This window comes from Syngnathus floridae, chromosome 6 (genome assembly GCF_059516105.1).
Source record: "Syngnathus floridae isolate MCC-2025c chromosome 6, RoL_Sflo_1.0, whole genome shotgun sequence".
Classification (NCBI taxonomy): Eukaryota; Metazoa; Chordata; class Actinopteri; order Syngnathiformes; family Syngnathidae; genus Syngnathus; species Syngnathus floridae.
Genome location: NC_142418.1, coordinates 11,990,418 through 12,003,645, shown reverse-complemented (window position 1 = coordinate 12,003,645; position 13,228 = coordinate 11,990,418). Strand labels below are relative to the sequence as shown.

The 13,228-nt window shown below is 41.7% G+C and overlaps 1 protein-coding gene across 8 annotated transcripts in view; it reads right to left on the bottom strand.

Annotated features, from left to right (window-relative positions):
* znf469 (zinc finger protein 469) overlaps nucleotides 1-13,228 on the bottom strand; it is a 160,242-nt gene that overhangs the window by 29,127 nt on the left and 117,887 nt on the right. For all 8 annotated transcript variants that reach the window (XM_088377676.1, XM_088377678.1, XM_088377677.1 and 5 more), the window contains one exon: nucleotides 8,235-8,422. The gene's annotated coding sequence lies outside the window, so the exon portion shown is untranslated. The remainder of the gene's footprint in view (nucleotides 1-8,234; nucleotides 8,423-13,228) is intronic.

The window sequence follows — 13,228 nt, the reverse complement described above, 5'->3', positions numbered from 1 at the left end:
TACCACATAACCTTCTTTTATTTATATTATTTTGATGAGTGGGGTATATGGTGAGCTCTGCTGTTACATTAACCCTTGTTACGTGTGTCATATTTAACAAATTTATGTATTATTTATGTTACACTATGTTATTTTGTTATTTACTTTTAGTCAAATAGTAACTTTAGATTGCGTGGACAATCCAGGTCAGTTTTTGATTAACGTATCCATTGAATGACCTTATCGACAAATTTCAAGGATCTATATCTATATCACAATATAGATTTATGTGTCATAAATAATGATACGAGTGTTACTTTTGTATAACTGCTGTGAAAAGCAAAAAAAAAATTCTGAAAATACTGGCCATTTGGTTGATTACTTTGGCCGAAGTTCGAAGGGTCATCATTGGCCACTTTAATCGTTGGGCCGATGAATCGGTCAGGCCCTAGTTAGCGGACTTGACTCTACAACTCTGAGTATTTCTGTGACAAGATTAACTTCAGATGGTGGACTGACATTCATGAAAAATGGTCAATGACACTCACTATTACCTATTTATGGCACTGCTAGAAAAATATGGACATAAACAACATTTTACTATTAAAGAGACTTATTTTGAAACTTATATAATTTTTACCACTTTGTGTTCACTCCGATGAGAAATTCTATTGTATTGTAGTTTTGGCCTTGCTACAAAGTAGTTAGCTAATTTCTATACTATAATGTTGTTAAAAACATTACCGGTCTTGCTCGTCACAAATTATTTCAATTACAATTGACCTCAATGGAATTAATTGTCTTGATGGGAAGTCACCCAGAGCTCCTGAACATGCAGATGTTGAATTTGGAGTGTCTACTGTAACGAGTTTCCCCACTGCCACCACAGACTCTTTGTTGTATCACGTCACTGTCCCACAGTTACCCTTGAATACTTCTTGCTTAACTTTAAAGTGACTCTCGGGTATTTTTACTTTTGAGGGATGCATATAGCATGCTAAAAATATCACTAAAAACAGATATTGTCCATCTTCAATCAGTAACAACTTCAGAGAAGCATATGGGTACAATGAATTAGGACTAAAATAAGTAGGACTAAAATCACAGGTTTTGTCCACATCCGTACATGACAAGATACAGTAGCCGTAGGATTTCAGTGTTTTCTGTTTCTTTCTTTTCTCAACCTACAGAAAAAAAACATGTGTTCCTTGGCTTACCAATGCCACTGTACATCAGTTTTTACAGTTGTTTTGTAGGTATGTTGCCTATTGTGTGTCATTTTCCTCATAGCTACTATATTTGGAGACCAAGGAGTATAATCCAAAAAAAATAGACAATACTTAAATTCAAGCAGAAGGTGAGTCTCAAGGACTCACAAAAAACGATGAGTGATCATTTTATGTCTCAGTGGTTGTGAAGGAACTGATGTCATCTATACGCACAGACTGTCAATCTCATGACTGACATCAGATAGGAAAGGAACCAGAATGGTAGACGAAGCCCCACTGTTTAAGACTCCCCCCTCGCACCACTAATTCACCTTATGTGCGTCAGCCATCACACATGGTTCACATAACACATGCCTTTCTTCTCTATGGCAGTTTCAGGCTACATCCAAACACAGAAATGAGATATACACTACTGTGCTGAAGTTGAAACTTGAGGGGTGTGTTCAAACTTTGCACTGCTGAGATATAACCAGCTGATAGCCATGAAAAAAAACACAAGAGCCCTTCTAACAAAAACACATGTGGATGTAGGTGAAAACCCGCCCACGCATACAGTGCGAGACAAACAACTTTTACTTGCAGTGTACAACCATGCAGTCATAATTCTTAAGCTCTGCGGCAAAAGCTCTTACGCTAAACTTAGCAGTGAAATCCAACTTTGCATGCTCCAGGGCTATTTTCAAAGTTTTAAAGAGGCTTTTTTCCTCTCAGAGACATAGATTTCCTGCTTTTGCAATCAGTGAAATATTTATTTATGGCTTGGCAAATGGTAATGTCTACTGATATTTGGAAAATTTAAGACGAATTATCCAATTTAGGGGTTTCCTTCCTGATCCATTAAGTTGTGCAACTCTCCAAAGTAAAGAAGTGAAACGAAGAGCGGGGAAACAAAAAGACACGAAGGACAAAAAGGAAAAAGCAAGTAAAGTTGACAGTCACACTGACACGCCCCTTAAATTATAATGCTTAAATTTCACTTTGTACTGAAGTTTGTCATTACTCCTCCCCGCCACTCGACTGACCTCTACATCCCATTTTTACTAGCGCACAGCCACCTGTTTAAGCCTGGCAAACGGTGACAGGAATACTCTGTGAAGTGTATTTAGTCCGCTAACGTTTGGACTGACCCTGCACATTTACAAGATGAATCTTTCCTTTTGTTTTGTGCAACCTTCATCAATGGCACGGATACATACTTAACCAGACTCATGAATGGAAATGGATGAGTCAAAGTTTTGGCAGATTACACGAGATGCAGGCTGTTGGAAACGAAGATAAAGAGACCGCAAAATTCTATTAAAACCCCAAGGCAATAACTGATGAAACATAATGCACTCATATTTTGCCAAATGCACATCAAATCATTCCAGCTGAATAAAACTTGTTTGTAGGAATCGGACTGCGTTTACATTTCCACACAATTGTGCTCCAATCACTGCATATTTTGGGATTGAGGATTCTGGATTGCTTCCCTTTTCAAAGTGTTGAGAGCGTGTGAATATCCATTATGTACCACACAAACACATGCACCCCCCACCCCCCGCCCCTTTCTCTTCCCCTCTCCCTCTCTCCCCTAAAACAGCCTGTGTATGTTTGGCTGTGCCAGCTGTGTGTGCTTGAAGCAGGGTGTGGGGTATATACAAGTGTCTGACAAGACTGCATGGTGTGTAAACACATCTTCATAAACAAAATATGGGCCGGAAACGCACATCACCTAGATGTGCTTGACCCTTTAACCTTTGGGCTAAACTGTTGCACTTTCACGATGTGTGAGACGCAGGACAACAGTCAGAGGGACTGTGTGAGAAAAGACAAACATGCCACACCATTTTCTTGATTTAGTTTATGACTTTGCACGCCAAAACCAATCTAAATGATGCAGATCTCTGTTTGCATTTCTGAGCGTACGTGCGTCAATATGGACAAGAGTTTGACAAACTGCAGTTCCGCAAGAGGGACCAACACATTTCTGCATCCAAAACATCTTTTCCAGCAGGTCGAATTCAAAGAAACACACTTGATTACAAATGAGCAACTTTCTGTTATGCCGAATAGTTGAGGCCGACGTCACTTCAAAAGCAATCGAGACCTAGTTTGCAAAGTTGACTTAAAAATAAGGGACCAAATAACCAAAAGGGACTTGAAATGGTACACGTTGTAAGGCTATGACTTACTAAGGACAACAGTGTGAGGAGGAGGTCATTTGCTGCACACACAGACATCAGTGCAGTATTCACAATAGTGCTTTCTCCTTTCTCAGCACATGGATGACTAACGGAAATATGGCCGTCATCTGCTCATGGTGCCCTTCCAAGTGTCTGCTCACAAAAGTGCCAAGAAGCCAATATGAACTTTAGCAGTAAACGTAGGGAACACAGAGGGATGAAGCAAACGTGCCCATTTGAACCGGAAATATTCAGCAGGGTTGGCGCTGTGAGCTGTTTGAAGCTGAGATGCTGGAGAGGACCTGACAAATACATGTGTGTTTGAGAGCCAAACAGAGCTGAAGGCAGAGCTCCCATGGGGAATCTGACAGTAGACCCTGATAGTCTTGTGCTACTGACTATCCACTATACTGAGAGTTTCACAAAAAGCGCAGTCATTGGAGAGACCCCCCCGCCGCCCGCCATCCACCCTTAAGGTGTTGATGTTATATACATCTAATACTGTTTTTTGAGAAAATAAATTATAAAATGCTGTACACAGTAGTATGTTTCAACTTGGCCTTAAGAACTTGCCCTTTTCGAAGTCTCATAAGGCTTTTTTTATTAACAGGAATGCCCATTCGCTTACAGGTAGCCTCCCAAAAAACACATTTGCAAATACATTTTAAAAAGGTTTCCTTCAATTGATGCTTAAAGTATGGTAAATTTGGATGACAAAAAGTAGGGTGGTTATGCTGAACTTTGACTTTGTCTATCAACACTTTCAATAAAGGTCATACTGCTGCTATATGTATGACAGTCATCAGGATCCCTCAACCCAAGCTTTAAATCGAAACCACAGCAGCTCACTCCTCCCCGCACCCCAGCCAATGCTCAAGGCTTTCCCTTTAAATACAGCATGACGTCAGACTTTACACAGGTCCACAGGCCCAAAACAAATGTGTCCTAACAATGCCACATCTGGAGTCAAACAGCAGAAGTGAGAGGGGAAGAGGAAGAATGCGGAAGTCTTGAAAAAGGGAAAGTAGCGCTTGAAGCCTTTTAGTTCCAGGACCCAGGTCAAGTCTGACCTATAATTTACCGGTCCCTCTCTCTCCAAAGGCCTGATCAACTCTGTGTATACACGGAGGCTGCTTCAGTGGCTTGGCAAATCCATTTAGTCTAGTCCACAATTCCAGGGAGACGATTTAATGCTATATAAACTAAAAAAGCGACTGCGTGTGTGCCGGTAATGCTTGACTAACACTATATCACTGGGCTTGAACATTTCCAAGGAAGTTTTGAGCAGGGGGGCAATGCGTTCCATTGTTTTATTTGGCTTTAGTCTGACTTTTCAATGTGGTTACAGGGGGAGGTCCTCCTCAAGTCTTTGCAAGCAGCCTGTTCTTGTTGTCACTGTCAGAATCAATCAGAGCTGTTGGGTCTGCAGTCAAGCAGCAGCAGGAGCACAGGAGCAAAGCAAAAACTCGAGCCAATTTTCTGCCTTGAGTAAAGCATCTAATGATCACATGACGGTTGTAACAGACAGCCAGATTATCGCATACCATGACAAGGAAATGTATTCACCGCCAAGGATGCAAAGCGGTCAACAAACAGATAAATACAAGCACATGCTGCATGCACACCTACGCATCCGTTTGCACGAGTGACGGAATGTGTGGGGAAGTCTCAGGAGCCCATTTAGGTTGAAGGTGTGTGAGTCATATTTGGTAGGATGGAAAATATGCTGAATGTGTTTGAAAGGGTGGACACGGACACACAGATAGGGAAGAGTAGGAGGAGGTCGGTTAAGGGAATCAAATGATGGAAGCTGATAGATTCTCCTCATCTCTAACTCATGTGTTTTACATCAGCACTAGGCTCACAGTGCTCAGCTTTCAAAATATCAATTTACAATAGGATGGAGGCCCAATTCCAGGTGAGGACAACCAGGTGGACATCACCAGCAGGAATGGTACAATAGAAAGCGTCTCTAGAAATTTCTGGTTACTTTTAAGTATTTTTTTCGAAAGACAGAGATGTATTTTATCTTTACTGTAATCAGTAAAAGTGACAATCCGGTTTTGTGAGATTAATGGAAAACACAGGTCAAAGTCGGACCGAGGTAAAATATTAGAACTGCGAAAAGGATGACCAATCCTTTTCTAACTAAAAACAGATGATTTTACTTTGCATATCTTCACTCGCAATCAGAACAATCATGGCGCCTCCTACCTGTCTCATATGGAAATATATGCCAACTGTAATAGAGGTAATGGAAAACACACTTTTACAAAGGCTTAACAACAACAGCTAAAAAAATAATCATGCGAAGTACACCAAGTTGACCGAACTTTTTTTTGACATAACCTGAACACATCACATAAAAACCTAGACTCGTGATACATTTTAAGGCAGTTCTTTTTTGAATCAAGCTGAAAATTACATGGCTATACAGATCAAACCATTTAATGTGGTTTATTAAGGTTTTCTGTGCACCCAGAAGAAGATCACACAAATTTGTACACTGCATGAATGCAGTCTGCTACCCAGGGCGACTGGTGTCTTGTCACGTGACTGACAAATTCAAGAAGCAGATTGTAGTCATGAGTCATAACAAAATGCAATAAATAAGATTACCACTTGATGGTGATATGTACTCAAACACTATATATATATACATATATATATATATATATATATATCTGTGTGTGTGTGCGTGTATCCAGTCAGTCAATAGTAACTATAAGTATGGGTGTTTCAACTTTGCATGAGGTCACATATATGGAATCTGTGGTGACAGTCAGTATTGGGTCAGCGAAGTTGAAAGCCTTGCCCCTAATTACTCCTCATGGGAATTTGGGGAGGAATGCCCTTCATGCTGTTATGTAACATAAGCAACCAGTCTGGCCTATATCTGCTGAGATGATAATAAAACAAACTAGCCAATGACCTATGTCCACGCGCACGCACGCACATACACACAAAATCACACCTTCAGTATTATATTTGGTAGAGATGAAATGAAAATACGAAAGAGGAATAATAATAAACAGACTAGCTTCCTGGCGTTGTCTGTCTCTTTTTGACGTGCATCATCTTAGAATCCAGTGAATCATTTGATTCACAGGCCTTCCCAATCCAGAACCCCTGTGGATGTTCCTATAGATCATAGACAATTAGTCTTTTCCCAAATCTCAGGGTCACAAGTGTTGATCCCAAAATGTTAGGCAGACTCGCAGTGGTGGAAGACCGGAGTTAACAGGGCTGTAAATGCGTCTAAGGTTACATTAACAGGCAGTGAGACAGCTAGGGGTGGCAGAGGGGTCAGGAGTCATGGTGCTCTGACAAACAACTGAGCCACCCAGTGAGGAAGTCAACAAGAGATGCTTTCCCCCACAGCCACAAAGCCCTGGCAACAGATGTGACTGGCAAGCGTGTGCGATAAATGTGCCATTTGAAACCAATGACAGGATCTCAATCATCACCATATGAGGCTGTGACAGAAACAGAGCAGAGCGACTGCAGGCGGCGAGTAGAAAGAGATGACGCATATATTGATTGAGGATTGCTTGAAAAAGTCTGCTCTTGTTTATGCAATACTGTAACACCTCTACAGACTTCTTGGTGGTCCGACTAAAATAACCTCTTTCTGCTCCAAGGCTGGTTAAATATGACGACAGGAGCATGAGAGAAAAAACTGCTGTTTACTGGACTGCAATCAAGTAGATTTTACGGTGGCTAATGCTCTTGTTATTTGAAGCTTAATGATCAAGAAACTGTTTCATGATGACTTCTTTTGGCCACTCTGACGCATTCTGTCAGAGCAGAGGGTTAAATATAAACACTGTAAACACTTGCCTTTATCTCTTGCTCCGTACTTTCCTCTCTCCTGCACTCCTCCCTTGCCAGTTCTGGAAAGTGCATTCACACAGTTCAGCAGTGACACAAGTACCGTCTCCACCATGGCAGACCATGCTTGTGTTTTTTCAATTAAGCTGGGCTCCCGTACACTATTCATTTGGGAAACTATAATTCTCGTGGCCCAGCACAAACTAATGGAAAGTCACTTAGAGTTCTATTTTTCCAGGAGAGGTATCGGAAAGACTCGTTCCCTATAAGTTGTTTCAGACCGGCGCGCACGGAGGGTGAAACTGGAATACTGTCATTGAGAATAGAGGAGGTGTTGATACAAAGGTCAAGACCTCACCGGGGGCCGATTGTGGCGTAAGCGCACACGGGGCAATAGGAGCAGAAAGGAGGAAAGTGAAAGTATACAGATGGATGGATTTCCAGGAGACTGTAGATAAAAGTGGGTTTGTCGCAGACCGGATCTGAATTGGCCCTCCGGGAGCAGAATACTTCCACGGAAATTACATCAAAGCCTGCTTGTCACAGAGCTACAGAGGAACACAGACTGTCTCCTGTATATTTAGTGGTAGAGTCTCACAAGCCATTTGCATCAATCTTCCTAAAGATAAAGTACGAGTGCACAAACGTAAACACACAGCACCATGCGATCACTGTATGGCCCAACCTGCACGATCAAAAACAATCTTAAAACTTGCATTTATACAATAGTTAAAATAAAGCAAAACTGTCAAGTGAGTATCAATCCTCTACCTATTCCCTACTCCTTGATGGTTCACTTCTTTATGTCAATTATGTGAGTCATTAGCATATAAATGGGCAGGGCTAGACTCAGGTAAAAGGTGTGCATCAACAAAGTGGAATCAGAAACACTTGCACGTGAATGCCCCTAAAAAAAGTGGGAGGGCCCAGGAACGGACAGCCCACATGGTACTCCAGCCCCCACCACAACAATCAACACAGACAGACAGTATGGGAGAGCGGTGCGGGCAGGAGCAGTCGGAAAGCTTACCTCAAGAGTTCTGATGTGGCGTGCGTATGAGGAAAAGTCTCATGACGAGCGGAGTCTCTGCCTCTGCTTATCTCTCTCGGCTGCGTAGACGGGCGCTGAGACGTGCAGGCAGCGCTAAGCAGAGTGACACTCGGCAGAAAGCAGAGGAGCCGCGCAGATCCCAGGCCCGTCCACTAACAGTCTGCCTTCTGAGGATGAAAAGAGAAGACTTCATTACCAGCTGGAGACCACGCCTCCACCCCTACAGTCTCCCTCCCCTGTCTCCCTCCCTGCTACCTCCCCGCTTCCCTTCTCCACTCGCAGCCAGTAGCAAGCGGGGCATGTCCCAGCCAAGGGGGGAGCAGACTGCCAAAGAAAACCTCTCAGTCTGACACCAGCCAATACTGTGCCGTGCACACAGAGAGGGGACAGAAAGATGAGGAGGGAGATGGAAAGACAGAAAGATGGCATACTACAAGAATCCACAAACTCTTGTTTGTTTTTAAAGTTTGCATGAGAACGCTGGGTCAGACGCGTCGCAGCCTCATCGCTGAAGAGCTCGAAAATAAGCATGCATGGCATGCCATCCAAGCTGTGTCTGTGTGGTTGGCCTATTAAATGAGTGCGGGGAAGAAAAACACAAGGAGTAGAATTAAATTTGGATCAAGTGAAGATTGCGAGGCAGTGGGGATTCACTTAAGCGTGTGTGTGGGGGGGAGTGAAAAGGGCTGCCGAATGACACAGACAGACGGGCAGACGGAAAGAAAAGCAGAAGACGTTCACTCGAAGATATATGGAACAAAACGGTTGATCAGTTTGACAGTCGTAGTCAGCAAAGGCACATTATGAACCTGAGATTTTTATGACTCGTCTAATTATGACTCTAAGGAAGATCACACCAAATGGGGGCAACGTCTGTGTCTGTGTGCTAAGGTCAATAAACCGTCTCTCTTTCACTTCAACTGTTATCGTGTCATTCATGTGTAAATTGAGGATGACATTTGGCGTTTGCCCATCTTCCGACTGAGGCGCCATCTCATCCTCTGCACATTTCTTCAAACCCCAGAGAACTTGCTCTCCCTCAAAGACACTATTGCTGTTTACTGTCTATAATTATAAGAGGTTGGGCACACTCAACTTAGGCACGTTGCCCCCAGCTAAGACACACGCAAACCATTCTCTACCAGACCGAGAGTTTAAACCAGGCCAAATAGGGAGGTTAAAGATGACAGACCAACGGCTTCTCAAAGACAGAGAGAAAAAAAAAACATTGCGATGTGAGTCCGAGAAATGCACAGCAGGCTCTGGACCTCAAACGCAAAATTTTTGCCTTAAGTAGAGATTGCCCAAAGAAGCTCATTTGCAGTCAGGTCATGCTCCAGTGCACAACAGAGACTGGACAGGCCTTGATCGTACAGACAATTTGAAAGCAACACGACCGCAGCGTCCCGCCATATCCAATATACTGCCAGAGTCCCTGCGTCAACTACTTGTTTTGGAGAATTCCGCATGCATTTATTCAAAAATAACATTCAATATTTCTTTTGACTGTTCAAATACTGGCATAAGGTAGAATACTTAACAATACTCACTCCATTAATGTTGTAGTCGTGTTTTAAAACAATTTAAAATCCCCTTGAGATGACTTATACCTAAGTAAACATTTTGCAGTAGTGGAAGAGGCATGGAAGCATTACAAATCTCTGGCGTTCTCCGACTCTAGCATTAACACCTCCACAGACCCTCACTGTGGCATAATGGTGTCAAATTTATGCAGTTCCACAAAGCAGTACTTAAGATTACGGGCTGCCTTCATTGTAGGTTGTGAAAAGTCCGTTCTGGGGTTGAGGTTTGACACACTTGCATAAACGTGCACAGTATGGATGACAGGAAAGGACTGACGAACAAATTTGAGTTCTCTTTTCCAATCAAAATCTAAGAAATAGTTATGTCTGTAGTCTTCTGCTGTGTTGTGCGAATCGAATCTGGAAATTTAGTCACCGATGAAACACAAATCCAACATTCCAAATCATTGTTTACAGCCTGCCATGTAAACACAAATCGTCATTACCATAACGATAGTAAATAGATATAAACCGTAATATGGACGAAATGGAGCAGTAATGACAGCAAGCCTGTCTCTAGTGACATTGTGGTTTCGGCTGAGTTCAGTTGAAGGGAGGTAATACCAGACTTTGCCACCAGTCTGAGCTGAAAAGTACAGTACACTATACAGTAGGTTTATACAGATGGAGAGGTTTGGCAGCAAACCTTGTATGTGACATTTTGGTGAGGCTGTTCTGTTTTGGGAATAATGAATCTTTGTGCTTTTGTTTTCAAAGCTAAGATTACTGTAACTCAGTTATATTGGAGGAGTGGCAGAGTTTCTTTTTAAAGAGCAACTCATAATTTATTTTAGGCAGTTGGTTAAGAGCAGAACACATACTGTACTGTACTACTGCAACATGTATTCAGCGTGACAGCTTTCATTATTTGTGCTATTTTCAAGTTTACATAAAAAAAAAAACATAAAAAGTGAATTTAGTCCAAACAGAGCGAGCGTAACATAAAAATGAAAAATATCTTGCATTTTCTATCGCAGTTGAGAAGCGAAGGTACACCCTGGAATGGTCGCCAGACAATTTGATACATTATAATAGTCACGAGACAAACAAGCAGTCACATGCACACCTATGGACAATTCAGGGTCTTTATTTAACTTAACGTGCATGATTTTTTGTTGTTGGAGGAAGCATGAGAAAATTATGCAAACTCTAGACAGTAAAGGCCAGACCATAGAACTGTGAAGCAGATGTGCTAACCACTCCCCATGCTATTCTTGAGCAATTATCGGGTGTTTTAATTTATTTTATTGCTGTGCGAGGTACAATGCAGCTTGCTGTTCCAAATACTTTCACAAGACAGTCTTGATCGGTTTTACACAAAGTTTACGTCAGTGCCACAATGAGGCAAGATTTGCAGTCATAACCTCTCGGCTGTGAGGAAGACATGCTGACCACTTGGCTGGCGTGCTGCCCTGATTAAGCAAGCGGATTTTCATTGAGAATATATGAATGAGCCAAACATTTTATAATATTTATTTCTCTTTGTATGATATTTGTATTTCAGAAACAGGATCACCTGCTTTGGCACACTTATTCAAGTGCGAGCAGACTACTTAACAAGACCTCACAGTCCATTTCTGTCTTTCAAAAAGATCAAGAAAAATGCTTAGCTTGTATGCAGCAATTAGAACAGCCTGACATGTGTGTACAGTAATGTGTTTTTCCTGAAAACGCATTTTAAATAATACCTGCAATTAGAGTTTTCTGTGGAAGTAGCACAGCTGTATCAAGGGTCACTCCAGGTCAAGTTGCTGACACACCCAAAGCTCCAAAGAAATGAAAGGCTTCCCGTTTACTGCAAACACCAGTTTCCTTTAATTCCCAGTTAGGACTAGTGAGAGCAACTTCATACAGTGAAAACACACTGCTACTCTTTGGCTGCTACACCTGAATGATCTAGGACGTATTCGACTGAGATTACAGTATATTTTGTGCCACGCACTCTATGTGTTTGGGATTAGGAGTGTTTTTTCTTTTCCATTGAACTGTATACCACTAGGCAGCAATATTAATCCATTGACTCAAATTTCAACAGTTTGTCCAATAGAGTTGACTGCGCCTGAGTTCCAGGAATTTCACACTCAAATCGACCAGTGATGGGCCAATCACACACTGGTGTGTCTTTCTGAGCCCAGCAGCCACGAACATATGCTTGCCTCCCTGGGCAAACACAGGGCACCCCAGCCACTGTAGACTTAGCAGCCTGGCGATGTGTACTCGCCCATCCATGTGGACCAGGAGTGAGGATGTTCCCAGGAAGACACCGTCTGGCGGTTTTAGGTGAGGAGGTAGACTGGATTCAAGGTTTTGGCAAAAGAAAACCAAAAGGTTCATACCAAGCTTTTTGTGTTCTCTGAAGAGTAAACATGGGCTGATTCGGAATCTGGCTATAGTCCTTCTGAAAACACTTGTGTCAAAAATATCAACCACATTACAGAACGGGTTGGATTCAGGTTTGGGTAGTTCATGCCCCTTCCATGGCCAGGTATTTTTCCTGGCAAATTCAAGAATCAAAGTTAACCTGTAACAAGCCATTCCACTTAAAAGGTAGAAAGTAAAATCCATCCATCCATGGGTAAATCTTTCAAATCTTAAGCATGCGGCAAGGCCCTTGGAATGTATCAGGGGTAATTACCATGCTATTTCACAAGCAGCAAATGGCGTCAATCTGTGAAAAGAAATTTCTACTGAAGAGAAGAATAATGCTGTGCTGAATAATACTTAATTCAAAGCAAATTCAGCATCCATGCCAATACTGGTGGGGCCAACCTTAATCAATAAAATGGATCGCATTCATGTGTTGCAATTTTATGTACGTAAATACAGGGTCTCTTCAAACATTTACAAAAATGTCATCTTTATGTAAGAAGAGATGATGTAAAACATCAATAGTGAGCGGTTACAAGGTGTCATAATAGAACTATGAAGATAGTATGTAATAATTTGAACATTTGAATTCAGACATTTGAAGAAATTAACCACCTATTGTGAAAATCAACCTGTCTGACCGAATAAAAGGAACTTGTTCAGCGACAGTACATTTCCTTCAATACCTTACAGACTCTTATGAAATTTCACATTTGGACTTTGATACCAGAGTGCCACTCAATAGAGCGCAGCCCCTCATCAAGGGTAAACTAACTCTTAAACATGGCAATGAAAATTTGTCATTAAGTAATAAAAAAATAAATAAAAATGGCGCCCATTGTCTCACAAGATTTGAACTACGTTTTGTCATTTGTTGTTCATGTGTGAAACACAGTGATAAAGAAATAAGAGAACAAAAATACCATACCGCTCCACATTCCATCTTCTTTTGTAATAATCCTGTTTTACTAAAGCGTTAAAGAAGAAATAGCTATGCATGGATAGAGCGTCCATTGAACTGCT